The sequence below is a fragment of the Anser anser genome (assembly GCF_964211835.1).
Source record: "Anser anser genome assembly, chromosome: 7".
Classification (NCBI taxonomy): domain Eukaryota; kingdom Metazoa; phylum Chordata; class Aves; order Anseriformes; family Anatidae; genus Anser; species Anser anser.
In genome coordinates, this window is record NC_139727.1 from 13,612,354 (window position 1) to 13,638,085 (window position 25,732).

Sequence of the window (25,732 nt, forward strand, 5' to 3'; positions counted from 1 at the left end):
TGCAGCAGCCAGGGCAGGGAAGCTGCTGCAGGTCCCTGCGCCATCCTGGGCACTGCGAGGGGCAGGAGACCCGTGAGGGGCTGAATTCCCCTGGGGTGTGTGTGTGTGTCTGTGTTAAACGTTTCTGTCTGCTGAATAAACTCGGGTGTTCACCTCAGTTTCCTCACACGTTTTCATGCTGAAGCTGAATCCTAGCTAAAGAGGAGCGGTAAGTGTTTTGCCACCTTGTCCTCGCTGAGTGTGACCTCTGTACCAACAATACACTGACAGCACTCTTTAAAGAGAGCACTTGAGGGAAACCATGAATAGCCGAGCTTTATGCAGTATCTCAGAGGGTTGCAGAGTGTATGGCTTAGTTACAGCTCAGGGAATGGCCCAGTACTCTGGTAGGAACGGAGCCATCTCTGCTTACCTGGTGTCCTGGTTGTCAGCCCTGGATCTTTCTGTCTGGGGGTTCAGCAGGAGTTCGGAGGACGGGGGCGGGATTCAGGCTTGGTGCGCTTGCTAGTGCTTTATGTCTCTCAGCAGGGACATTTAATGTTGGTTCTTGAGGGTTACTGACAGCATGGGTCTTCTGAGGGAAGAAAAAAAATATACAGGGTCTAAAGACAACACAAACTAGCAGCATTAAAGGTTTGCTGTCAAAATGCTCCCCCATTTCAGTGGAAGAGGTCAGCCTCGCTTCTGTTTAGAACTAACAAGTCTATGCCCCAAACCACATAAAGCACAGCAAAAGTGGAGTTCGTTGAATTTGCTTTCTCTTTTTGATGCTTTATATTTCATGTGCTTTGCTGTGTTGTCACAAAGGCCTGAACAGCCTTACCTGCTATCAGCAGCGTCATGCGTGCTGTATCGATATGCTGTACGGTGCAGCAGGGTGGATTACCCTGTGTGGAACGCCATGCAGCCTTGGCTAGTCTGCCTCCAGCACATACATCATTGCCTTAGAGTACTGTCAAGCACCAGCATACCCTATGCTGTAACTTTAAAAAAACAAAAAACATGGGAGGATAATCACAGGACTGCAGGAGCTAGGTCTTACTGTGAGCCCATTGCTAAGGGAACAGAAAGAAAAGTTGCTAACAACTTTGCTAAATGTTAAGATTTTGAATAAATTCTGAAAGCGAATTACCTTTGTTGGTTGTGTGGTATCAAGGGAAAAGAAACATTGTTGGGCCACAGTTATTCCCTAGAAATGGAAGGATTATTTTGCTTGGGAAGAGTTTATTCAGACTTCTGGTAACCCATGTTTAAAAACCCAGTAAGGAAGCTTCCACAGTGCTTCCACAGCATGTGAGTGCAGAAGCGTATAGTTGTGCAATTTCAATGAGTACAAGCAGTCTAAATTCCTATAACTCACGCTGGAAACACTATTATTTGCAAGGCATTTGGAGCAGACAGCAGAGCTCACAAGGTTATCATCTGCGTCTGTTCAGAAGATGGCCTCAAACCTTGTATTGGCTAATATTTTTAGCTCTGCTAAGTAAACTCATGTAAGATCAGAGTCAACCCATGCAACAGGTTATATAAATTGCTTTAAATCAGCTGCTTTTTGTGAACACTGAATACCTGGCTTCTATTTCTTGCATTTCTTTTAACACTTGAAAATGAATTTAAGGTGTGTGAAAGGTTCGTGACTGACAGTTCTGGAAATTGAACTCCCATGTTTAATCCCAGACTAGGTACAGCACAAGCAAGCTTCTCAGTGCTACTGGGGAGAAAACGGTTAGGCCAAGGGTAGTCCATTCACTTACTTTCTCATGCCTGCAAAGGCAGGATTTCCTGGGAATTGTGACTGACAATTCACTTTAAGACTTAATGGGAATATACAGCTAGGCCAGGTAGCTTGGTAAGTACTTCAAAACCAGTGTAAATAGCCTGTAGATAGCAACAAAGAGAATCTGGCTGTTTGGGTCTGTCCATCAACTGGTGCATGAGCTCTCCATTTTTGCAAAAGACTTGGGATCATAGGGATGGAATAGGAAACTGCATAATGTGAGTAGTCGTAAAAAACACTTAAAGACTACACTATAAGATTAATCAATGATTTCTTAATCACTGATTGCATGATGTACCAGGATATAATGATAAAGTAAATGGTAATAGGTATTGTCTTTCTAGGCACACCAGCTTTTTGTGGATATTGAGAGTAATACAATTTGATACATTTCCAAGTTATATTTCCTTAAATATCAGGCTAATTGTTAATTTATTACAAGAGAATGCTAAATGTATTTTAATACCATGATATCAAGATGCCAGAAGTTTGCTAGATTTTTTTTTTCTAGCAAACACAGAGATACAAAGATTATGTGAAGGAAGCTGTGGAATCTTTGTCTGTCAGTTAGTGAAATATGTTTTGTAAATTATCAGAAACTGGTGTTGCACTTAATTTTTAAACTGTCAAGTTGTTTCCTCACTGCCCTGTAGTTACAAGGGAGAGGATATCTTTTTACATTAAAATTGTGCCTTGGATACTAAGGTTACACGTTTAATTCAGAAAAAGCAAGCATTTAGTAATTCACCTGTTTTCTAAAGTATGATTGTCCTGTTTCAGCCTTAACCTGCTGTTAAACAGTACTATGGAAATCTTTACAGCACACTTACTCTGTTTTCAGCAATTTTGATTTATGATCCTTACTGTTTTTTGTAGATAGATTCGTTTATGCTTTTAAATGCAGCTTCTTTTTGTGCAAAATTGCAGGTCCTGAAGCTGTGAGCAGACATGGAGGATGTGATACTATCCTTCAAAGTGGACATGAACTAGATGATCAGAAGCTGTGTAAGTTCCAGGCTTCCAGGAATGAGTGCCTAAGTATGTTATTAAATTTGCTGTTAAGAATAATCCTTGGCTGGCAGTTGTGTAATTTTTGTGACAGTATCTCTTGAACTCAGTCAGAAGACAGGCTGATACCAGTCATGATGTCAAGACTGTGATTACATTGCTCCCCATTCACAGATACCGTGGTGACAAAAATATTTATGGTTAAGAGTCCTTTCATTGTTACACTGTAGTACATGAACTGCAGTTACGTTATGCTGACTAAAGTAGCTCCCGATGACTCATGTCTGGAGATAATAGATTTGGGAGAGGTTTTTGTTCTGTAGAAAAGTGATATAAAATCTGATCTGTGGTGATTAATACATTTGTCCTCTTCAGCACCCACTAAGCACATAAGGTGGAGTTAGACTGAGTGAACTTTCTGAAAGTCCTAACACCTGTTTTCAAACAGTGCCCGGAAGCATGATGTCTTGCTGAAAGTGAACAAAGCATAGGCCTTTGTGTTGTGGTGGAATAGGAAGGTTCATCTACTCGGTTCTGAGCAGTGGTGACCATGGAAGTCATATATGGGAAGTGACAATGAGCATGTCGGGGCAGTGATGCCCCTGGCCTTTCCAGTTAGGTCTGAAAGCCAATGACTCATCATGCTACAATTCATTGAGATACTTTTAATATTTTACCCTCTATTGCCACAAATGTAGTCTCGGGGTTATGGCAGTGGTTACTATAGCCCTTTACTACCTTAGCAGGCAAGAATAGGTTTCAGATAATGGTGTCCCATTGCTGTGTGCTCTCTGACTGCCCATAGCCTCCCGCAGGCTGTGTCCAGCTCTGGCTCACATTCCCATCCTGGCATTTGGTGGTAGGGCAGGTGGAACTCCTGTTCCCAACAGCTTTGTGTGGCAAAGATCACACTGACCTTATGTCCCATGGGACATCCAAATCACAGTGATTCAGCTACTCAGGATTTTCAGAGTCTTTCCTAGAAAGCCTCGTGATGTCTTTAAGCTGCAATACAACAAATCATTCCAGAGGAGTGAGAGGTTTTAGTTCTTTCCTACAAGGTTTTGGCAAGCATACACGTAAAACACTATACATAGTTCAGTGGGAGTTGTGAGCAGACCAGCAGCTGAATGAGACATCAGAAGGCATACTACAGCATTTTGCTGTTTACATCATCTTTATAGGCTGTTATAAACATAATATTCTAACACTGAAGCAATGACCGCTCTGAATCACTTTGTGATTGTGTACTAGAGAAATCTTCTATGTAAGACTGAAAGAGGTTTGGCTGAGTAAAGATGCTGGCTTGAAAACTACATGAGAGAGAAAGGATTTCACTGGCTGGTTGTTTTAACAGTGAAATATTTTAGCCTAAGCAGAAATACTAGTTAGGCAGGAGAAATGCCAAACCTATAATACACAGAGTCTACTTTGCACAGAGCAGAGGGAATCCATCCCTACTTGAATCTCTCATTGCTTTAGGGCTCAGAAATGGGCAGGATTGAAATGACAGCAGAATTCCTGAGGTCTAGTGGTTCTTACAAATAAAATTGTACTTGCTCTGCTTTGACAGATAGTTTATGTTTATCTAACATTACTCAAAGTGGTGTTTTCATACAGCTCCTTCTTGTTAAATAAAAAAGCTTATAACCAGCTTGGACAAACCTAACCAAATGAAGAATACACTCCGAAGAACTCTGGAAAGAACAATAATGTTATGTAAGGAGGATAGAGAAGACAAACCTTTTTCCTCGTTAATTCCCATGGTTTCCTTAAACAGTCAGTGAATATGTTCAGCCACCCCTAGCTAGTCTTCTGGAAAGCATAAAATTGAGCAAGGAATTTTTATGTTACTTAGTAATAAAACCAAACTGATTGAGGCAAAAAGAATCATAAAGTAATGTAGAGTGTTAGATTGTCTGAAGCTTATCCAGCCTCAAATTCAGATGTAAAACTGAGACAGAGCAAGAACTGATCAAAAATTCCTATACCATCCATTTCCTACACTGGAACTGCTGAGCTCAAGGATGGATTTACTACGGGGAATGAGAAGGGACTAAGTCTCTCCATTTGCGTGGGGCTGTGTGTCCCTGCAATGTTTAGTAAAAGCATTGTCTCCCTAGAATCTTCCTCTGTCTAGCCTGAGTTGCAGAATTTAACCCCTGCTAGAATCCAAGGTGGATTGCAACAATGTGTAGTGTGTGCAGTCCTTTACTCTGCCAATACAGAGGATTTGCACCAATGTAGCTGCATTCCTAGCAAATCCTCAGTATAACAAGCCAAGGCCTGAAATACCGCCTGGACTTCTGGACTTGGTTCTCAGCAACCTTTCAGCATAACCTTTCACCATGCAGTGAGTATGAAATGTGACCAAACCAGAAGAGCACGGTTTTATTCTGCTTCACAAAGGATAAGAGATCAGATGCAACTTGATGGAGAGTAGGTCCATTGTGAATTAAATATTTGTTAGCTGAAAACATACACTGGGCTTAATCAAATTACTTGTCTGATGATGCAGATTCTTGCAGGGAGCAGTCAGTTCCCAAGGAAAAGAGAGTTTTGTCTCCCTTCCTAATTTTAGTGTGATACAAATTTCAGATTGTTTCATGTGCCTTTGCTCCTGATCTGGGACCAGTGAGGGAGATGAGAATTAGCACACTGCCTCCAACCCCTATCACCTCCTGCCACTGAACCCCTCGTGTATACAATGTGTGGGAGTCTCACGTAAGCATCTTTTTTGTAGTGACTGTGCATATCGGTTCAAATAATGCTTGCTGGAAAACAACTCTAGAGCACATTACTGGAGCTGCCATGCTTGCTCCCCTCACCCTCATTTATCCTGTTCACTAGTTACAACAAAGAATTAAGGGTGTAAAGTATGATTTTGTTTCTGTCCTGACAAATGCCTCTCACAGTTCCAAAGGACTTTGGCCAGAACAAACCAGTCTGTATAACTGTAGGAAAAACAGTGCCTTCTGCTATCTCAGAGTATGATATGCATACAAAAATAGATACAGATATATACCACTGGTATTTTTTTTTTGTAGCTCTCTAGATGGTACAATATGTTATTGCAATTACATGTAATTGTCAAGTCTTTGAACCTCCTGTAAACATCCTTTCCAGAGCCAATAATAGGTTACTGTTCATAAAAGGAAATTTAACTGTAAACACGCATGCTGTTCATTCTTCTGACTGTTTATGCTGTCTATTCTGTCCATTTTCACTTCTTTATTCTTTCTCACATTTATCAGCTAAAATAAAATATGATTGTTTAGATAACTTTTTTTTCAACAGAAGTTTTGTTTTAAGGAGAACCTCAAACCAACCCTCAGGTCAAAGTAAGACATTCTGCCTTGGGCTGTGAGTATAAGGGCTGCACCACCACACAAAGCCATCTGTCAGTTATTCCCAGTTTCCTTAATAAAAATTTTTAGATGTAACACCAGGGTGGTAAAGACTGTGAATCTTCAGATAAATGGTCAGACTCTGGGCTTCAGGGATGAAGGCCTGGTAACCGTGGTACTACAGTAGAACCTACAGGGCATCAAGATTCTGTAATATGGAAAGGGATTTCAGCTTGCAGCTGTGTGCTGACATGCACATTCCCTGTCTAGTGTGGAGAAGGAACACTTCTGTAAGCTGGGTCTTTGAGATTGTTCTTTTGATCAGCAGGTCACAGAGAGCACATCATTTACAAGAACTTACTCTAGCAAGTCAAAGATAGGAAATCAGCATAAGTACTTCCAGCTATGGAAAGTTTCCTTCCTTTCCATCCCTGAATCTATATTGGCTCTATATTGAAAGATAACATGGCAATCTGGCCCCTCGTCTGTTCTATCATGTCACTTGTCCTGTTACATATTGTAACACATCCTAAGAACAGAAAATACAGTGAAAAACTTGATGAAATCCATAGTTAAAAGCCCTGTTTTTTTAAAATTTGGGGTTGTTTTATGGTAGTTATATGACTTGTTTATTTTTTAGACTGAAATTGGTCCATGAAGTGAAAAAAAAAAAAAAAAGCCTTAGTGACATAGTGACATGATTGACATTCTGCATTATTTGGCAAGGGCATTTGTATTTTGATATAATGTGGGCCATTAGAAAGAGAGTTAAGAAATATTTTGTGATTGGCCACGGTAAAATTGATTGATAAAGCACATGCATTCATCTGAAAACATTTCAGTTTTTAGTCTATTTCTGAGCTTTCAAGCACTCTTGTTAATTATTTATTGATAATTGATCCTTCTGAGAATGAAGAAGCAAACAGCACTGCTAATTCTGTAGTGATGATAATATAGATTCATGTCTACTTTTTAGTGGCAGAAAGAGGCAAAGAAAGCAAAAAGGCCCATGGCTCAAATCAGTAGAAATCTGAGAAATGATGATAAACGTGATGTCTTCAGTGGTTGCTGTTTCACACTTGGAGAACAGAGCCGTCATTTTTGCGGTTAGAAGGCTACCAGGAAGGGAAGTAAGTGAGCACTTCTGTGACTGCCAGGGCACCTTGTCTGGTGTATGCATCTCTATTGAATTCTGTGAGAGAATACTTCCTCTGAGAATGGAGGAAGATCCAATTTCACATCTGCATGTTCTAGGAATCTAGTAGTGTCTGCACTGTGACAAGAATTTCCCCACAGTTGGGATATTCGTTGTCTGAAATTGGCTAAATGTTAGGATGAAACTGGGTGTGTGAATATAAAGAAAGTGTCATGCCCTAAGAACAATTGCTTTTTAAGGGATTCTTTTCTCACTAGCCTGGGTTCTGATGAAATATGCTGTGTCTTTCATCTCCTCTGTGTAATGGATTGGGGCTTCTGAGCTAAAGCCCAATTTGTTTTGTTGCCTGGTGCAATGCAGCAGCAGCAGCCTGCCAAATAGCTTAGGTATCAGTAAGAGTATTGCCATGGGCTTATTAGCTCAAATGCTGTCTTGGGCTGATGTGGTTCCACCGCTTTCAGTTCTAGGGCAGCGTAGGCTTCCTGGGTATGTGTGGTGCAGACCTCCTGTCCATGTTCTGTGGGAATAGCTGGCCCATTCTTTGTGCCTTATTTATGCTGATGCACAAGTACAGGCATTGTGTCAGCCCTAACAGATTCAGCAGGACAACATCTCTAACGATGGCTTTGCCAGTGTGAATAACTGAAGGCCTTGGGTTTGTAAGAATTCATTCTCAGAATTTACAAGTGAGGTGTGATAAAATCACTGTGGGTTGAAGGTAAAATAACGTGTATTGCAAACAAGGACTTTGCTGTTTAGCAACACCTGCTTACAGAATGTTTCAGTTCAGTTCATTTTAAGACCAGTATTTACTTTGCTGCCTCACCATTCGCTTTTTCCCTACCTGCAAATCATAGGGTGACTGTTTGAAGAAGATTATGTGTCTCAGAGTGTGTGGGTGAATGGAAGGTTAAACATTTTGACTGGCGTTCAGGTGCATCTTGTGCAATCAATCCCAGTGATATCATATTCAGTCAGAAGAGTTTCCAGTTGTGGGGAGAACAAAAGGGAGGGGGAAGGTGAAGGGTAGGCTCTTGAGTATGTCTTCAATGTTGCATTAGAAAAAAAGGACTTGGTCTTTGATTGTTGGCTGCAGCTGGGTTCCTAGCAGATATGATGACATGCTGTGTGTTTGCCCAAGTGTTCAGGAAGGCAAGGGAAAGGGGCTGGGACCCAGGACCTGCCTGTTCACATTTCTCCTGAGGTGGCAGGCAGATGGGGAGAGCTGGGAACATGGCTGTATCCTATACAATAGCGTCTGTTTCTTTGCATGGTCATGGAGGGGCCAGATATATTTGCTTGGGGTACTTATGGGTACTCTACTTGTATAACAAAGCAAGACACCTTAATGGGAAAGAAAAGGTCTTTTCGCTGCAGTAAGATGCTGAAATGTGTCCAGAATTTTGATGTACATAAACAAACAAGATAGTCAATGCTTTGATAGTTCGAAGATGACGATAATGGGTGATTGAAAGATCCTTTTCTACATGGAGCTCAGGGCTTAATGGGCTGATTCTGACAATGATGTCTGCAATGCTCTTTGCATTTTTTTCAGTTTGTGTTCAGTCAGTGAAGTTCTCTCAGCATATTGGTAGCCACTGAATGCTTTACACAACGTTTATGCTCTTGCCATTATGGTTGGAAAACTTTTTTTTTTTTTTATTTTGTACATGATGTTCTTGAAAAGTACTCTGTCAAGAGCACTTCCAAATTATCAGCTCATCCACAAGTCACATATGCTGTCTGTCTATCAAGATTTTCCTATGGTGCTAGAACATTAGTTTACTTGAAATGACTGGGCTTCACCAATTGGTATTCTTTCTGGCTGCCCTTCATGTAGAGTTGGGAAGTAATATCCCTTTTGCAGTCTTGTGCAGCTAAGATATGTAGGTTGGTGCCAGTCTCTGGTCTCTTGGACTTAGTGATATTCAAAGCCTTGAATGTCTAGGTTATTTCATCTGATAAAGGAATGTATGTTATCAAGGGGCAGGAATTGCATGTTTTGTCATCATTTAGAAGGTAGCTGGGTATAAACGGTTTGTTTTGGACATCTGGGATATATGATGCTTGTGCCGCTGGACACAGTTAAATTAAAAACAACAACAACAACAAAACAAAAACAAAACAAAACAAAACAAAACAAAACAAAAAAAAAAGCCAAAAAAAAGGAGCAGATTGAGTAGTTCTGTTACAACAGTTTAAAAATGTATAGCTTCCTGGAAAAAAAATCTTTCTGAGGGAGGAGATGTAGTGCAGAGAGTTAATAGAAAGGGCATGGGACAGGAAGCTTCATGTCTCTGTAGGCTGTTGGAGGGATTCCAATAATGATGTAGAATCTGAGGAGTGGTAGGACACAGAGGTGGTGAAGCAGCTGTGGATGGTAATGCATTCCTAAGCAGTTCTGCAGTTGTGTGCAAGGAGTAAGAGGTACTAAAAGAAAGGCACAGAGACAAAAGGACGTATAATCTGGTACATTATCCTCTTAAAAGTGAAGGATAGCCTGGCACTGTCCTTTGCTATCTGGCTTTCTGCAGCAGAGCACAGCTACCTGAGTACTTTGGCTTCACAACTGACATGCAGTCACTGAGAGAATAGTAGGGCTCCAAGGTCATTGCACGCTGGATGCCAGGGAAATGTAAACACAATTTATCTTAGAAATACACTAAAGGTGGCTTGCACCCCTCAGCCTGCCCTGCCCTCCCTTCCCCACCCTCCAATAAACCACGCACCTTTTTAGCACCATTTGTCATCACAGAGGGAGGCCTTTGATGACATTTTTTATTTAGTTGCACACAATAACTGGGTGCAGCATAGCATAAAGCAGCTGTAAACTAACTAGGGGAATAACATAATCCATCTCTGTATAAATCTAGTGACATCTGCTATAGTTATTGCTATATCATGATTCTAAGGCAGCTGAGTTGGACACAGAGAGACAGAGTGTTTCCTCTAAATACAGAAGCTTCCAGCCACTAATAAAGGTATCTTATGTAAAATTTAATTTAGAATTTCATAGCTATCAGTTTCCTTACAGCTGCCTTTTCCTGTACAGTCATTAAAACACATATGTTCTGCAGATGCTGGCAGGGTTTTCAAATACCATATGCAAAATGGAAAAAGGACATTTTCCCTTAATGTAAACAATCTTTCTTCTTGCAATAAAGCACTTTTTTCCAAGATTTACTGGCTCATTACTTTTAGTGACCATCATGGAATGAACTTTCTGAAAAACGTGGAACACCTGTCCTTTTAAAACCCAGTCTTTTTGAGATGTCTCAAATTTGACATCCCAAAATTAAGGTCCTCCAAGTGGATAACCAGCCTTTGGAATTCTGGCTATTACCTTTACTCAGCCCAGGTGACCCCTCATTGCAGCACGGGGAATTTTCTTATCATGAATTTCTGGTTAAGTCTTAAATCTCTCTCTGGCAGAGCTGTTTTTATTGTTCTACCTTGTGAAAAAAAACAAACAACAAACACCACAAACACATTAGCCAAACTTAAGACAGTGCTCATGAATCCAGAACGAACATGGAAGTTTGACTCCATAAGCTTTAAATTACATTCCAAATAATTTTTTCCCTAAATGGTACTCTATAAAAAGGCATGTAATTTGATTATTCTTTACTTACACGTTTTGTACTTAGTGATCCTGGGCAGAAATAATGTTACCTGGAAAGAACCTACATGAGAATAATAAGGAGAGGAACTGTTGTAGTAATAGGTCAGAACGAACTTGTGGCTGGGGAGATCTCTTATCAGCATTATTTTTCCTCAGTGCTATTAATCTGGATAAAGCTAAGTAAATATCTTAGACATGCTGGAGTTATACAGTGATACACTTATGTCCTGTACCATTGGTAGCCTCACCTAGCCCCTCACTTGCATAATTATTAATGCTAAATCATAATTCTTCAGTCAGACTCACAAAGGCCATTTCTGTGTGAAATAGGGAATTACTTTGAGCCCAGGAGCAGAGTGAGAGAAATTATTGTCTTTGGAATCCATTGGGAACAGGACCATCAGACTGAGAAGAAGATAGCTTACACATTTGTTGAGATTCAGGTATTACATCTAATTCTTCTAGGACTTAAGTTGACAGTCTTCCCTCTCTGCCCTAATGAACAGGCCATTTGAAAGAACACTGAACGTGGTCATACCATTTTCTTTCACCATAATGCCTGGCAGTGCAATCCTGATCCTGATCCAACCATTAACTTCTGACTCTGATTCTTAGGTTTTATGCTACGTGCCTGGCTCTGTCAGTCTTTGTATATGTACATACATGTGTGTATTTAATAACACAGTTCTATGTCTGCCTGTCTGGAATATCCTGCTGTATTCATTTGTGGTTCAACTGCATACGCTGTTATGTACAAATAGACATACCAGAAGATCACAGCTACATTAAGGCTTTAAGGGAAACCATATGGAAAGTCATAGGTCAGTGAGCAGGCAGTGGAAAATTGAGCTACATTATCAGATCAGAATTTGGGTTTTGTGAAATACAGTGTGTAGCTGCAGCTGGCAACTTCTGCCAAAACATTGCATTTAAAGTAATTATGTAAAGGAAAATTAGATCCTCACACTGAGACTCAGTTGCTTCCTGGAAAAAACACTAGCAATGGCACACTTTCCATGTGCAGATTTCTATCACTACTCCAGTTGTGCAGGTGTGCCATATATCATTCCTGACAATTTCACCTACTATGATTAACATCAGCTGAGTATAGTATAAAGCAGAACTGGTCATTGGCAGCTTACACAAATGCTGCAGCAGGATAAGTTTACAGTCAGGCTGAGGCTAGTAGAAAGCTTCACTTTGTGGCTGTGGGCCTGTGGCCATCCCATATCAGGCTGGTCACCAGCATACTTGGGATTTGTACCAGCAGAGAGTTCATGCTGCCTTCTGTCTGTGCCACTTGCAATAGAAGAGGGCCATTAGAGGAGATGGTGAAAGGATACTCTGGCAGCTCCATGCTCAGGGGCAACCTTATTGCTCTCTATAGGTACATTAAAGGAGGCTGTAGCGAGGTGGGGGTCTGTCTGTTCTCCCACGTGCCTGGTGACAAGACGAGGGGGGAATGGGCTAAAGCTGCGCCAGGGGAGGTTTAGGTTGGATATTAGGAAAAACTTCTTTATCGAAAGGGTTGTTAGGCATTGGAATGGGCTGCCCAGGGAAGTGGTTGAGTCACCATCCCTGGAGGTCTTTAACAGACGTTTAGATGTAGAGCTTAGTGATATGGTTTAGTGGAGGACTTGTTAGTGTTAGGTCAGAGGTTGGACTAGATGATCTTGGAGGTCTCTTCCAACCTAGACGATTCTGTCATTCTGATTCTGTGATGCCCTCTGAGAATTTCCTCAGTACAACAGGGATCACTCACATAAGTCAAATTCGGCAGACTTAAGGACAATTTGAGCATCCCAGAGAAAAAATTGATCAGTGACCTAGTTTTCCATCCATTTGATTGCTTTATTGAGACAGAATTCCTGATGCCAAGGGAATCCCGGTGGTCTGACAAGTCTCGTGTGATAAGAGATGTTTGAGTTAAGCACTTTATGGATGAAGAGGACACGATGTCACAAAACAAGTTTGGCTATTCTTACTTCCATTTAGAAACTGTGTTAATATTTGGAGCCTGCCTGCAGGTTTTAAATGGAAAGATCTCATTTCTCTGCTGTAGTATAATGTTTAATACACCAGGCATTATAATGTTTAATATACCAGGCATACAATGCATTGCTCATATTGTTATGTGTAACTCACTTTTTATGTGTAAAGTGAAATAAAGGAAGTTCCCACTGCTATCAGGTTTGTAATTCAAAAAGTGTCCATAAACTAAGAGCAAAAAAAATTTACAGGCATGTGAGTGAAATGTAGCTGTAGGAATGCTTTCTCCAATGGAAGAGGTTTGGGAATCTTTCATATTTTTCAAAGGAGGTGAATGACAACGCTTTACACTTGTATTAGGGATGCCCATATTTACTGAACAATATATTTACTGGGTTTGTTTCTGATGGCAAATATTTGTGTCTTCTTATTGTAGTCCCACAAGCATGGTTCATTTTCTATCGGTTCATCAACAATCTTCCATTTAAAATACACCCTGAAAACCTCTATTACAACTGCTGCATTTAGCATTTTTTTTATTATGAATGTTGCTGCAAACTACTGATTTGAATGAAATCCTCATTCATTCAAATGCATGAGCAACCTTATGTATATAAGATAAAAACAGTCCCAGGTGAGGGAAAAGGAGAAGTCATAAAAGGTAAGAATCTAGTGAGGTCATACATACATATGAAGTTATTTATTGTTAAATCTGGGCAGGATCATGTTAAACCCTGGCTTTGACAGAAGTTCATCATTCTGCCATCACAAGCTATGAACGTGTTCATAATAAATTTCTGCAGCAAGCACTAACGAAGACAGCAATTTGGAAGAAATTTGGCCAAAAGGCCCATTGTGCATCTTAGGAATGTAAAAGATTATGTCAGAAGTATGAAGGCTTCTGATGATTACACTTAACAGTTGGAAACCCCAAACTTAAAGATTAATACCAAGTTATTCACAAATCACAAATGCTCATTGTCATCAGGCTGGCATGTATATTGCTTACAGCTTCCTCTAATTCTTCAGGACTTACTCATGGATGACTTACAACTCACATTGGAATGAATACTGTGTACAGTAAATTATGTAAGAAGATTGCACAAGGTGCCTCTCCCGTGACGTAACTTGCATTAAATTGTTAATCATAAACCTGGGGCTTCTGAGCTTCAAATATCATGTACAGCTGTTATACAGCCAGATGAAACATCGTCTGAGGAGTCTGGTGAAGTTGCTCAGTTCTTACTGGCATTTGTTGAAAGCTGTAATCAGCATGTAAACCAAAAAGAAAGCAAAATCTTGCTTCAAAAATAAAAGCTTGGTGAATGGGAAGGATGCTGAATTTTGAAAAAGTAGTTTATTTTAGCAAAGACATGTTTTTATTTGGTCTTTTCTGGACACGTGACAAAGCATAACCCTAAGGGAAATCATTTGCTACAGCTCAGTGGTGTGTTGTATTTTTCTCTGATGAGATTTGTTTGCTATGTCAGTTTTAAGAGCAGTTCATAAACGATTCATGTTGATCAAAACCAGAGGAGCTAGAAGGTTCTTAAACATTCATTGCAAGCGATGTTTTTTTCCCTTGAAACAAATCCTCCTTCCTTTTTGTTAGTCTGACTTTTCATGAAGTTTTCTTGTACAGATGACTGAAAAAAAATAAAAATAATCTTTTAAGATGAAGTTGTGCGTGTCAGCTGGAACATGCCATTCTCATAGTACTGTTTCCCATAGTTATTAACCATAAGCCAGTCTATAAAACAATACTAGGTTTCTCTGCATGGGGTATGGTAACTAGCTTGCAATTACATTGTTTTTTAGCCTGGCTTAGATTCTGCAGTGATATAAATCTTCAAGTAAAGCCTATTTCATTCCAAGAGATGTGTATTCCAAGCACATCTTTTGCTTTATTACATCTTTCTTCTGCTCATTTGACATTCTTGTCCTATGGTAGATAACTGTTACACAATGTTTGTAGGAGGCAAATAAACAAGGTTCTTTTTTTTTTTTCTTTCTTTTTTTTTCTTCTATAGGGAGTTATGAGAAATGCATTTGAGTGATCTGTATGTGCCAATGTGAAGTTTATGTATTTGGGCTTCATCAAAGCCATTAGTGCTTTTTCTTAGGCTGGTCAGGAAGGGACCAGGTGTAATTGCAGAAGGGTGATACGGTGTAATACTCACGCTGCACAGTGGCTGTGCATGCTTTCTGCATGCTTTCTGCCATTGTCAGATGAGGAGCAAGGTCTGTCTATTGCACCGTGCCAAGCCTGTACAGTAGGCTGGGTGGAGGACCAATACAGCAGACTGTTAATGCCTCATTAAAACATTCTGTTACAGCCTCATAAGGCATGAAGACGTATTGGATGTGGGGAAAAAATAAAAAAGAAGAAGAAAAAAAGGACTGGATTAACAAAATAACATTTTGCTAAGTCTACAGACCCCATGAATTGGGAGTTGTCAGTGAAAATGAAATGCATTGCAAAACAGTTGTGCTTTTTTGTGATACTGATGACTATGATAAAACTGTTTCCATAATTCACATACTGAATTATACTGGGTTATACTGGATTAAGTGAAACATATGTCTCAGTGATCGGCATAATGCTTTAAGAAAGGAAGAGGAGAGGTGGACTTTGTAACATAATGATTCTTTATTTGTACCTACTGTGCAGGCTTTGAGTCACAAAATCAGCAAAAATGTGCACCCATCCCTGTGGAGTTTATTCTGTGCAGGGGCCAGGTTCTCCGGTCCAGATGCTTCATGATGCTTTGATGGCAGAAAGCTTACAGGTTAAAATGTCTTGCTACTGTGAATTTTCAAAAATGTCTCTTCACTTTTTACAGCAGGTCTTCATATGCTGTGCTTTCTATCCCTACAAGGACTGCAAGAATTAGTTCAGAGTAGTCCATGGACAAAATCTGTCCTACTGTATTTCTCTAAAGAAGACTGGCAATTGTTGACTGAGCAGTAGATTTTTCTTGAAGAATGACATGTGTCCTCCAGTGCTTTGCAAAGCCTTTAAGAGAGCTTGGAATTGTTGTCTTTGCTTTTAAATGAAGGTGTGGGGAGTGAGATATGGTACCCCCTCCTCATCTGCGCTCACAGAGCCTGGCAGAGTTGAGCACAGTTCTCTTTCTGTGCTGGCAGTACCCAGACTAGCTAAATTCAGAAATGAAGGATTTTAGAATTAATAGAAACTTTTGTGCAATAAATATACTCTAAGAATCTGTTAATAAGGGTAGCACCTTCCTTTCCTTTTTTTCTATAAACAGCTGTGGTTGAAGCTTGCTACTTCTCCTTTCTGTCTCCTTTGCTGGGTATGCAGTCTTCTTTGCTAGCACACCCTTACCTGTCCTGTCATTTGCCCAGGTGGCTTAGATAGTGCTGAGTCAGAGGTGAGCTGCTAAGTCCGTGTCTGGGGTTGTTCTTTGTGTCCCAGCCCCCTGTGGCTGACATATGCATATTTTGACTGGGGCTGCTGGTTGCTGAACTCTGTACTTGATAGCATGCTGGAAACAGGCTTAAAATACTGCAATAGGTGCAAAAGTCAATGTGTCACTGTTGATGCCTGTAATTACTTTACGTCAGTGTAGCAGTATGGCATGCCACTCTGTTTTCCTCCACTGCAGGCCATATATAGCTTGCTACACTTTGATCCGCTCAGCAAAACCGAATGGATTCCTTTTCTCTGTAAACAGCAGCTGGGTGAAAGGAAAGGGCAATGGAGCCTGAAGGTATTCGATGAATTGGAGCTAGCTTTGAATATATTCACTAACAAGATGACAACCCATATGTGTATTGCCAGTGTCAATTTGGTCTGTACTCCTTGTAACTTCTAGAGCACATTTATGGTCTTGTCCAGTCTGCTCTGATTTCACCTTGGCAGATGTTCTTTTCGAAGGAATACGAGGCCTGGCTAAACTGGTGTGGCGTGCCTTACCGTGACCCTCTTGTTACATGCATTATTGCAAATAAGACTCCCCTTGTTCTTGGCAAAAAGGACAGGCACATTCATCCAAAAAGCCCAGGTAGCTTGCATTTGCTGTCACTTTTGAATGTGGATCTTCACATAAAAGGAGTTTCAGCTGCACAAATGGAAGAGTTTTGTACCATCAGATGCAAAGCTGACTTGAAATGAGCATATTGAGGCATATAAAAGACTTACACTGAAGTTGAATGTCTCAGAGGGTCAGGGAGGACCAGCTAATTTAGAATAAATACTTTCATTTTAAAACATCTGTTCTTGAACTGGGGCAAGTATCATGAAGCCTGGAAGATGGTGTTATCTTTTCCTATGTCATCCCACATTTTCTAAGCAAGTGTTCATAGTTCACATCTGTTTTATGTACTGTCTGTTAGATTTACTGCATTCTTATCAAATACTAGAAAAAGAAACAAATATCTTTACACAAACGTGGTTATAAAATGGTATTATAATTCCAGGGCCTTCAAACACTCATGTTGCAATGAATAAAAGCAGACATTTCTGATTCATTTTGCAGGACAGAAATGGTTGTCACATGGCTCATACTATATGAAGTGATATAGAGCAGTTCTCTCTTTGACTATTAAATCACATACGTAGTAACGAGCATAGATTGTAAATGCAGAATTCATAACTATTACAATAAAGCGTGGAGTATGAGATATATTAAAATTCTTAGCATGCCAAAGGGTGTGAACTAGATTTGGAAATCTGATAGTGGTTTTTAACACCTCTTTTTAAAATGAGTTAGATGCAGAATAATCTAATCAAGATGTATATCCAAAGAATGAAATGAAATGAATTCAGAACCCAACTTTCTGCATCCAGAAACTGCACATCCATGAAGTTCTCAAATAAAACAATGCAGAATCTAGGTTTCTTTTTCTTAGTGAGCAGAGGAAAGGTGAGATATTTAAGATTTTAAAAATAGGCAAATTCTGTGGTTTTGCAAAATCCTGCTTTGAAAGTGAGCACTGAAAGAAATTGCAAATGCAAAAGCAAACGTGACTTCTCATGTGCTATCCATTCACATCAAGTCAACAGATTGTGTGTAACTATAAATGTGGTTTTGATTGTGGTGGAGACACAGGCCTCATGAAGGCATGCATGGCTTTGTGAATTTGCAAATAGAAAGTGCTTAACACTGCCTTTAGCAACAGCAAGCGTGCTGCAGGATACAAACACAAAGTATTTTCTAACCCTGTGAAAACAAACACATTCCTCAGCCCTAAGGTAAGTTTCTTTTGACACTGGTTAAAGTAGATTGAAACAAGGCAAGCTTTTTTTTTTTAGCATCCGAAGTAGGGAACTCTGGGGAGAAGGGTAGCTTTGATCACAGAACTGGTCTGAAGAGATCTCTCTTTGCCTTAGCAGGAAAGAAGGAGCTGCGTTACCTTAATTGCTTTCTGTCCTTTTCTCTCTCTCATCTTTATACTGTTATCCTGAACATCTTTTAACTGTACAAACTTTGCTATTTTTCCCGTGGCTAAAATTTCTCTCATTTAATTTTACTTTCTCCTAGTTAGATACCTACAGTAGGAGTCAGTTCCCTTAAACAAAGACATGTAGTGCCATTCCAGGTGCCCTAACTGTCATTTCAGATGCCCTACATTTTGTAAGATTTTGACATAGGGCTGGCAGGTATGACAAATGACATTAAGGGAAATCTTTGCTCTTCTGGAGCAGCAATGGTAATGATAGGGCATCTCACATAGAACTAGACCCTTCCATTTAGGCCATAGACTGAACAAGTTATCTTGGCTCCTTGTGTAGTCAGAGAAGAGGGAGGCTGACTTTCAGATGATGGTTGTTCATACTTACCTTAGACACCTGGACAAATCATTCATCCCCTCAAAATATTTGTCTCTTGCTCCACCAGAGAATCCAGGTGACTAGATAAGTTTAGGACCCTAACTTGTGGATGGCATGAGTTAGCTATGATAAATCTTGTCCTTTGTAAACAAAACAAAACAAAACAAAACAAAACAGAAATTATGGGCTTTTAATATAATGAGTTTGATTTAATAGTATTGCTGAAATTTATCACTTATAGATGCGTTGTAGGAAATCCTGAGGATGAAACTGGCTGAAACTTGTGAATTAAAGGTGCAACTGGAAATTTGAATTAATTGGTATTTAAGGAAATACAGAAGAAGCTTTTATGTGGTTATGTTCAAGAAAGATGTGTGTATATCTTTTAATACTAGGCCATTCGTCTCAGTTTTAAACTGGCTTGTTAACTGTCACCTGCCTAAAGTAGGTTTGTTGTAGATGTGATGGACTGAGGATACAAATGAAGCATGATTTATGAGAGACAACGTATATTATCTTTTATTAGACCTGCTATTCTATCAGGAGAAAACAGAATAGTATTCATTACACAACCCACTCCTTTAGGTTCTACAAGCTTCTGTTTTCTTCCAACTATTTCAGTGCAGCTATTAAAAGATACTACTCCCCTTACAAGACTAGCCTCATTTATTGTGTAAGGAATGCATATCTATTAATAGTGGAAATGAGGTAAGGAGGTCAGGACTATGAACAGAACACAGAGTATAACCTTTAGAGTTGTCCCTGTCTCACTTCAATTAGACTCAAAATGATAAAAGGATTCCTTTGATATTCTAAACCAGCATGGGAAATGTGGCAGTGAAGTTTAGTGTGATAGTTTCCAGTGCCATTTGAACACCAACAGCACGATTCTAGGTTTGGCCATGCTATTCAGCACAAAGCTCCAAGAGGGAGGAAAGGACTATATATGTCCCTGTCATGTATCCCAACAGATGCACACAGGCTGTGGGATGAACACACACATCCCAAACCGGAGAACAGTCCCTACACTGCCGTATAGTGCAAGTGGAGGCTGATGGAATGCAAGATATAATACAGTCCAAAATTGGAACTTCCCCATTTACACAGATATAACTAACTTCTTGTCTAATTTTATGTCACCTGTTTGCTCTTTTAAATATTTAGGCATCCTTACTGATAAGAATTAAGAATCCCTCACAGTAGTTTTAGAGGATTCAGTCATTTTAAAACAAAATGAGAGTGGGAGCAAATCAATTTTTTAACTTTGAATTTAAAAGCTTAGGGCTTATTTATTTATTTTCTGTTTTATAGGGGATAAGTGACCAGCTTTCCAGCTTTTTTGGGTTAGATCTGCCAATAAGGACTTTGCCTATGAAAAGACTGAAGGCATTACCTGGTGACACTGATTCTAAAAGTGAAAAAAGTCTATGCAAAGCTATCTGCAGAATTTTAGTTCTTAAAATGAGGTTTAATCAGTGTATAAGTGGCTTACTAACTATGTCTTGGGCTTGGGCTCTAAAGGGTTTTCCTTCCCGTTGTTTGTTTTTCACACTGTTATTTTAAATATATGCAACTATCATGTTATTCCCTTGGTACTGGAAAATCTTGTGTAGACTGACTGCTCCCTGCTGAACTCTGAATATTATATTTGTTTCTTCCCTGCATTTCTTTGCTTGCTTCCTTGCATGTGTGGGAATATGCATACATAGTTTCTTTGTTGGATTGCTTTTATATTCTTTTCACAGACTACTTTATGTTGGGTTTTGGTCTGCTAGTGATCTCTGTCCCGCAGGGTAAAAAATATTGTAAGCAATGAACAGTTACCTATATGCTCTGGAAAGGCTGGAAAAAAGAATTTGTTTTGTTAAAATGAACTTAAGACATTATTTGCTGTTGAAAATCATAGGCAACTAATACTAGGGTTTATTAATAAAGTGTCAAAGTGTGCAAAGTAGTTACCAGATGATATAAGATACAGTCCACTGGAAATGTCTTGTCTGAGGACTTTGAGGATTTTTTGCCATATTCTTCTGTTGGGGTACTAGTGATGAGGCTAGGTAAAAAAATCACCTATTGTAAAGACTATAGAGCCTACAGAAATAGGAATGAAGGATCTGTAGAAACCCCTGGAACTCACTTCTGGACCATGGCAGCAACTGTGTGAGAGACATTGATGACTACAGAATCATTCATTCAATAGACTGTTTGCCATCCTAGGACTCTGTGTACTTAACTGACTGTTGTAGAGAGAAGGTTAAACATAGTCCCTTATTTTAAAGGTTCCCTTAGGAATATTGAATTAATTAATCATCAAGTCAACATAATGTTCCTAGCCGTGGTAAGTAAAATAGCTTGATTAATGTTTATTTCCATTGTAGATCTCAACCTGAAGGACTTCTATAATGCATGCTCCAGCAATATATGTTACTGATAAGGTAACTTATCAGCATTACTGATGCTGTCTTGATAAAATTTTTCAATCATTTTTCATTATTTATCAAAGTGTTTCAATAGTAAAGATGTTTGTTTTGGCAGCTCTGAATACAGAGAAATGTTGAGACGTTCTCACAAAGCAGTTTTGTACATTAGGTATGAATTGCATAGTTTCTGTTTCACAACGTGCTAAATTTTTTTATGATGATCATAAAATCAGAATAATTGGATACTGCATGTGCCGAGATTTCTGACATTCAACATTCTTTGAAAGAAATGTTAAAAAATTGAAAGGGATTTCATTCAGAGCTCTCAAATACCTGACTTTTGTTTTTAATTTCAGTGAATATAATTACCTTTGCCTTATTCAGCTAGTCTCTTAAAGGAAGGTTGATGTTTTAGGAAATTGTGACTTTAGAAAAAAGTGTACATGGATTATCTGAGGAATATTGTGTCCAGAGGGATTCAGTAAAACATATTCCTACACTTTAGAAATCTTGGATTAGAGCATGACCAAATGTTTCATGTCTCATGCTCCATCTTCATATCCTAGTTCTTTCAGTTTATTATCATTTGAAGAACTTCTGTCAATTCCTACATTCAAATGCTGCAGCTGTTTTGCACATAAAAGCAAACTTGGAGAGGTTGCAGAAGCCTGATAGATTGATTCCATTAAGGCCAAGGTTCAGATTAACATTTGTATATATTAGAAGCTTCACTATTGTTCAGAAAACAGATCAAATATAACATTGGTTTAGTTCTGTGAAAAAGAAATTCAGAGATTGCTTTTAAATGTATTAAAAGCTGTAATGACTTCAATTTTAAATAATAAATGGAAGGTCTGAGATTGCCTTAAGCACTTTGTCTTTGAGGACAACAGAAATATGCAATTGAGAGGACAATATATAACATGGTAAGGAAAATATTACTTCACTAAAATTTGTCCTAAAATAAAACATTTTTGTTATTTTTTTTTTATTTGGCTATGTACGTGCTTGTTTCTATTTATATATATATTGCTGTATCTATAGAAGAGAGCTTGTCACCATATCTAAAATACAACCCTTAGAGAATAATCTCCACTGTGGAAAAATTTTAAGAAAACTAATATATCTATAACATGTAACCTTTCAGGTGAGATCAGTGCTCTACATCTGAAAAGCGTTACAAATCCATTAAAAACAGTAGTATATGAAAATGTTTTAGGTGGAGTAATACATAATATTTTGAAAAATAAAATCACGATGTATATTTTCTGGTCTTGTTATTACTTCCTTGCTTCCTGAGGCCAGTACATCTGATCTCATTGAATTTTCAAAGAATTGCTAGTGAAGTCTCTCCTCGAGCGTGTAGCTGGAGTACTTCAAGACATCAGGAAACACTAGATCAGGGCATTAGAATTTATACACAGCCACTCCAATAGGTCACTTCAGAAAAACCTCCACATAGTATACATAGAGAACAAGTATAGTGCAGACTTGCTATAGCAGCAAGAGGTTTCCCCACTGAGTAGTGACTGCACTCATATGGTTTATCTTAAAAAAGTCATTAAGTTTTGACACAAGGGTGGTATGACTAGTTGCATTATATGGCTTTATATACATGCATATATATATAGCATAACCCTGGAAAATCTGCTACTTGTATCTGAATGTGTTAAAGCAGCAATGCAAACAAGTTAAGAACTACTGGAATAAGCAGATTTTCATTGTATATACATAAACCTTTGTCAGGTTTTCATTTTTAATGCTTACCCAGTGACCTCGGTCAGACAAGACAGTGAAATCTGCAGAAATATCAACTTCGGTTGTGTATTGTTTAAGTAATGTTTGCTGTGTTTGGGAGGATTTAATAAATTAGACCAGTGGCCAAAGGATCCTAATCTGCTCATAGCCCCCAAAGAGCTACAGGGGTACTTGATCTAATGCACTTTTCTTCTAATCCAGGGTCCTGTTTAAAAAGGGTAAAGTTGAGCAGAAAGTTTTAAGTGTCTGCAGAATCAGGCCTTTATCATGCAACTAATACATTTTTTCATATATTTACATTCATATATATGGATGAAATATAAGTATATATTTACATTCATATACACACACATACATATTAGTTATTTTACACTTCAGAATTTGTGAAATATGACAGCTTATATAAATACAGTGGCCACTAATACTTTTTATGTCATAAATATCTGTTGGCAAAAATAAGATCTTTAACTCTTACTGCAATTTTTTTTGGTAACAAATATTTCCATTAAAATACAGAAGTCTTCAGCAAGACCCTACTCCGGGAAGATGAATGTATACATATATATTCTCTGATCTGCTGACAGTAGAAGGTAATGGTGACACTGTAGCTGTTGTTATCCACCATCTTTGTCGAAGTCTGATGAGGAAAGATGGAAGAATCAGTGACTTGGTAAGCTGGAAACAAACTTTAAAAGTGAGAGTGAGCCAATTATAGTAAAAATACTAAGTAAAGTGATGACTTCTCTACCGCTTGGGATATTTAATCAAGTCTGGATGTCTTCTGGAAAATATTTAGACAAAAAAACAACACACATCGTTGTCATCAGTATAGAGATGGGATGCTTATTTCAGACACCATATTAAGTTATCTTTTACTCTTGCAGTCATTATTTACAAACGTTATATATATCAAATCAAGGAGGAAGGTAAAAAGCACATCTGGCTATTTTTATCCATATTGCTACATGTAAAATGCTTGTGACTTAGTGTTTCAAGGCCATAAAATTATAAAAGTAGCTGAAGCATTGAAAGCATTTAAAACCCCACCAGCTCTTTTCTGAAGACGTCTGTGGTAGACTCAGGTGCTTGCCAGTGATGATTTCACAGTGCAGCAAGGATAGATAGGAGAAATGGGACTGGGCATAGTGTGCCTCTTCATTCACACTGTAGGAAGGTGTACATCTAGGCTATCCTCCAGGGTAGAATAGGACACAGCACACCTTGGAGCTCACTGAAATGATACGGGTTGGAGAGGAGCTTAAGCTCAGGACTGGGCTCAAGTTGGAACTCATCCCCCAAATACAGTGTAGATCTGTCTTATGCTGATGAAGATTGTGCAGATTCTGGAGAATCTGGAGTGGTAAACCATTAGTAATAAAATCTTACAGTTTAGGATTTACAAACCACTGCCAGTCCTTACTTTTCAGAGTACCCATTCATGCTTAAGGTATGCTTGTCTTAAAGCGTTACATAACTGAGTCTTTGTAGTCTGATGGGCAGCAGTCTCATGCCAGGTTCATGAAGGCTGTATAATTGCTTGCTGTCTCTAGTTGCCTACACAGACTGCAGAAAATAAAAGATAGACTTGATAGGGACATTGATAAGTCATCAGATCCATCTCCTTGACTGAAAATGATATGAACTGTAACTATGGCAGCCTTAAGAACCGTGGCTGGAGAATTTCTGGCTGAAAGTGGGATGACGGTGTTGTAAAATATCCAACTATCCTTTTTGCCTTGTGCATTCAGACAATCCTACATGGCTTAGAAATGGGGCAGCTACATTTGCAAGCAGCAAATTTGATCACAGCTCTAATTTTGTTTGCTCAGTTGCTCCAGGAAACGTATGAGCATCTGTAAAAATGCACCATAGTACAGCAGATAATATCACAGTACAGGGCACCTAGTTCTCATTCACAACTGATTGTTCCCATATAACATCATTAAAAACTCCTGGGCATAATGGGAGTAGCAGGAGTCAGAGCTTATTGTAGCACAAAACCATGGTCTTGCAGCCACGACTAACAACCTGTATCAGAGCTTGTGAGTCATGTTCTCTCCATTTAGTTTTCCAAGGTAAGTGGTTGTTTGCATCATAGCAGCTACCATGTAGCCAGCATAAAATAAAAGGAGAAGGTACAGATTGGTCATCTTAACCACCACCAGAATAAAGTTTTTTTCTGATTTGCTGAAGGTGTCAACAGCGCTGTATTTAGGTGAAAAGTAATAGATTATGACATATGGAAGACAAGACTGGATGTAATTATTTATTTAAAACTTAAGAAACATGAAAGGTAGCATCAAAGCTGTTCATTGTGTGCACACAGCAAACATTTACTCAGTCTGCCAACAGGTACTCATGGTGGTATGCGTAGTTCAGTGGCTTCATGGCACTGCCAGTGAGATAAACCCTGTTCAGGCAGACTTCAGACAGGTCTTTGTATCCCAGTGGAGGCTTTTGTTTCTTACATTCTTTGTTTCTTTTTTGTTGTTGTGCTTTTCTTGCCACTGCTTGGGGAACCTGAACTCTTCCAGTGACAGCTGTGTTGGCTGGAAGTTGTTGGCTGCACCTGTCCAGGACACATGCATAGTGGGACTGGGAACTCAGGATCCTTTGTGCAAAAGTCTCCTCAATATTTTAATTTTCCACTAACAGAGAAATCAGATATTTATCTTCACTTTATGATCTCCAGCAGAGAGTTCTTTGAGAAGCAGTGAAAGTCTATGAGAATGAATAAATACTTGATTTGCTTTGATTGCATGAGTGTAGAGTTTAGCAGAACAACCAAAGACCAGCCACATAATAGTCAAACGGTGCAGGTTCCTAGGGCATCTGAATTACTCCTTGACCTGTAAACA

At 39.1% G+C, this 25,732-nt stretch overlaps 1 long non-coding RNA gene across 1 annotated transcript; it reads left to right on the top strand.

Annotated features, from left to right (window-relative positions):
- Nucleotides 1-75: 75 nt before the first annotated feature.
- On the top strand, nt 76-23,826 carry LOC310902937. The gene is made up of 5 exons (XR_014587135.1): nt 76-208; nt 2,705-2,815; nt 5,384-5,509; nt 21,075-21,131; nt 23,391-23,826. It is a non-coding gene; the product is annotated as an uncharacterized lncRNA (long non-coding RNA).
- Nucleotides 23,827-25,732: the final 1,906 nt, after the last annotated feature.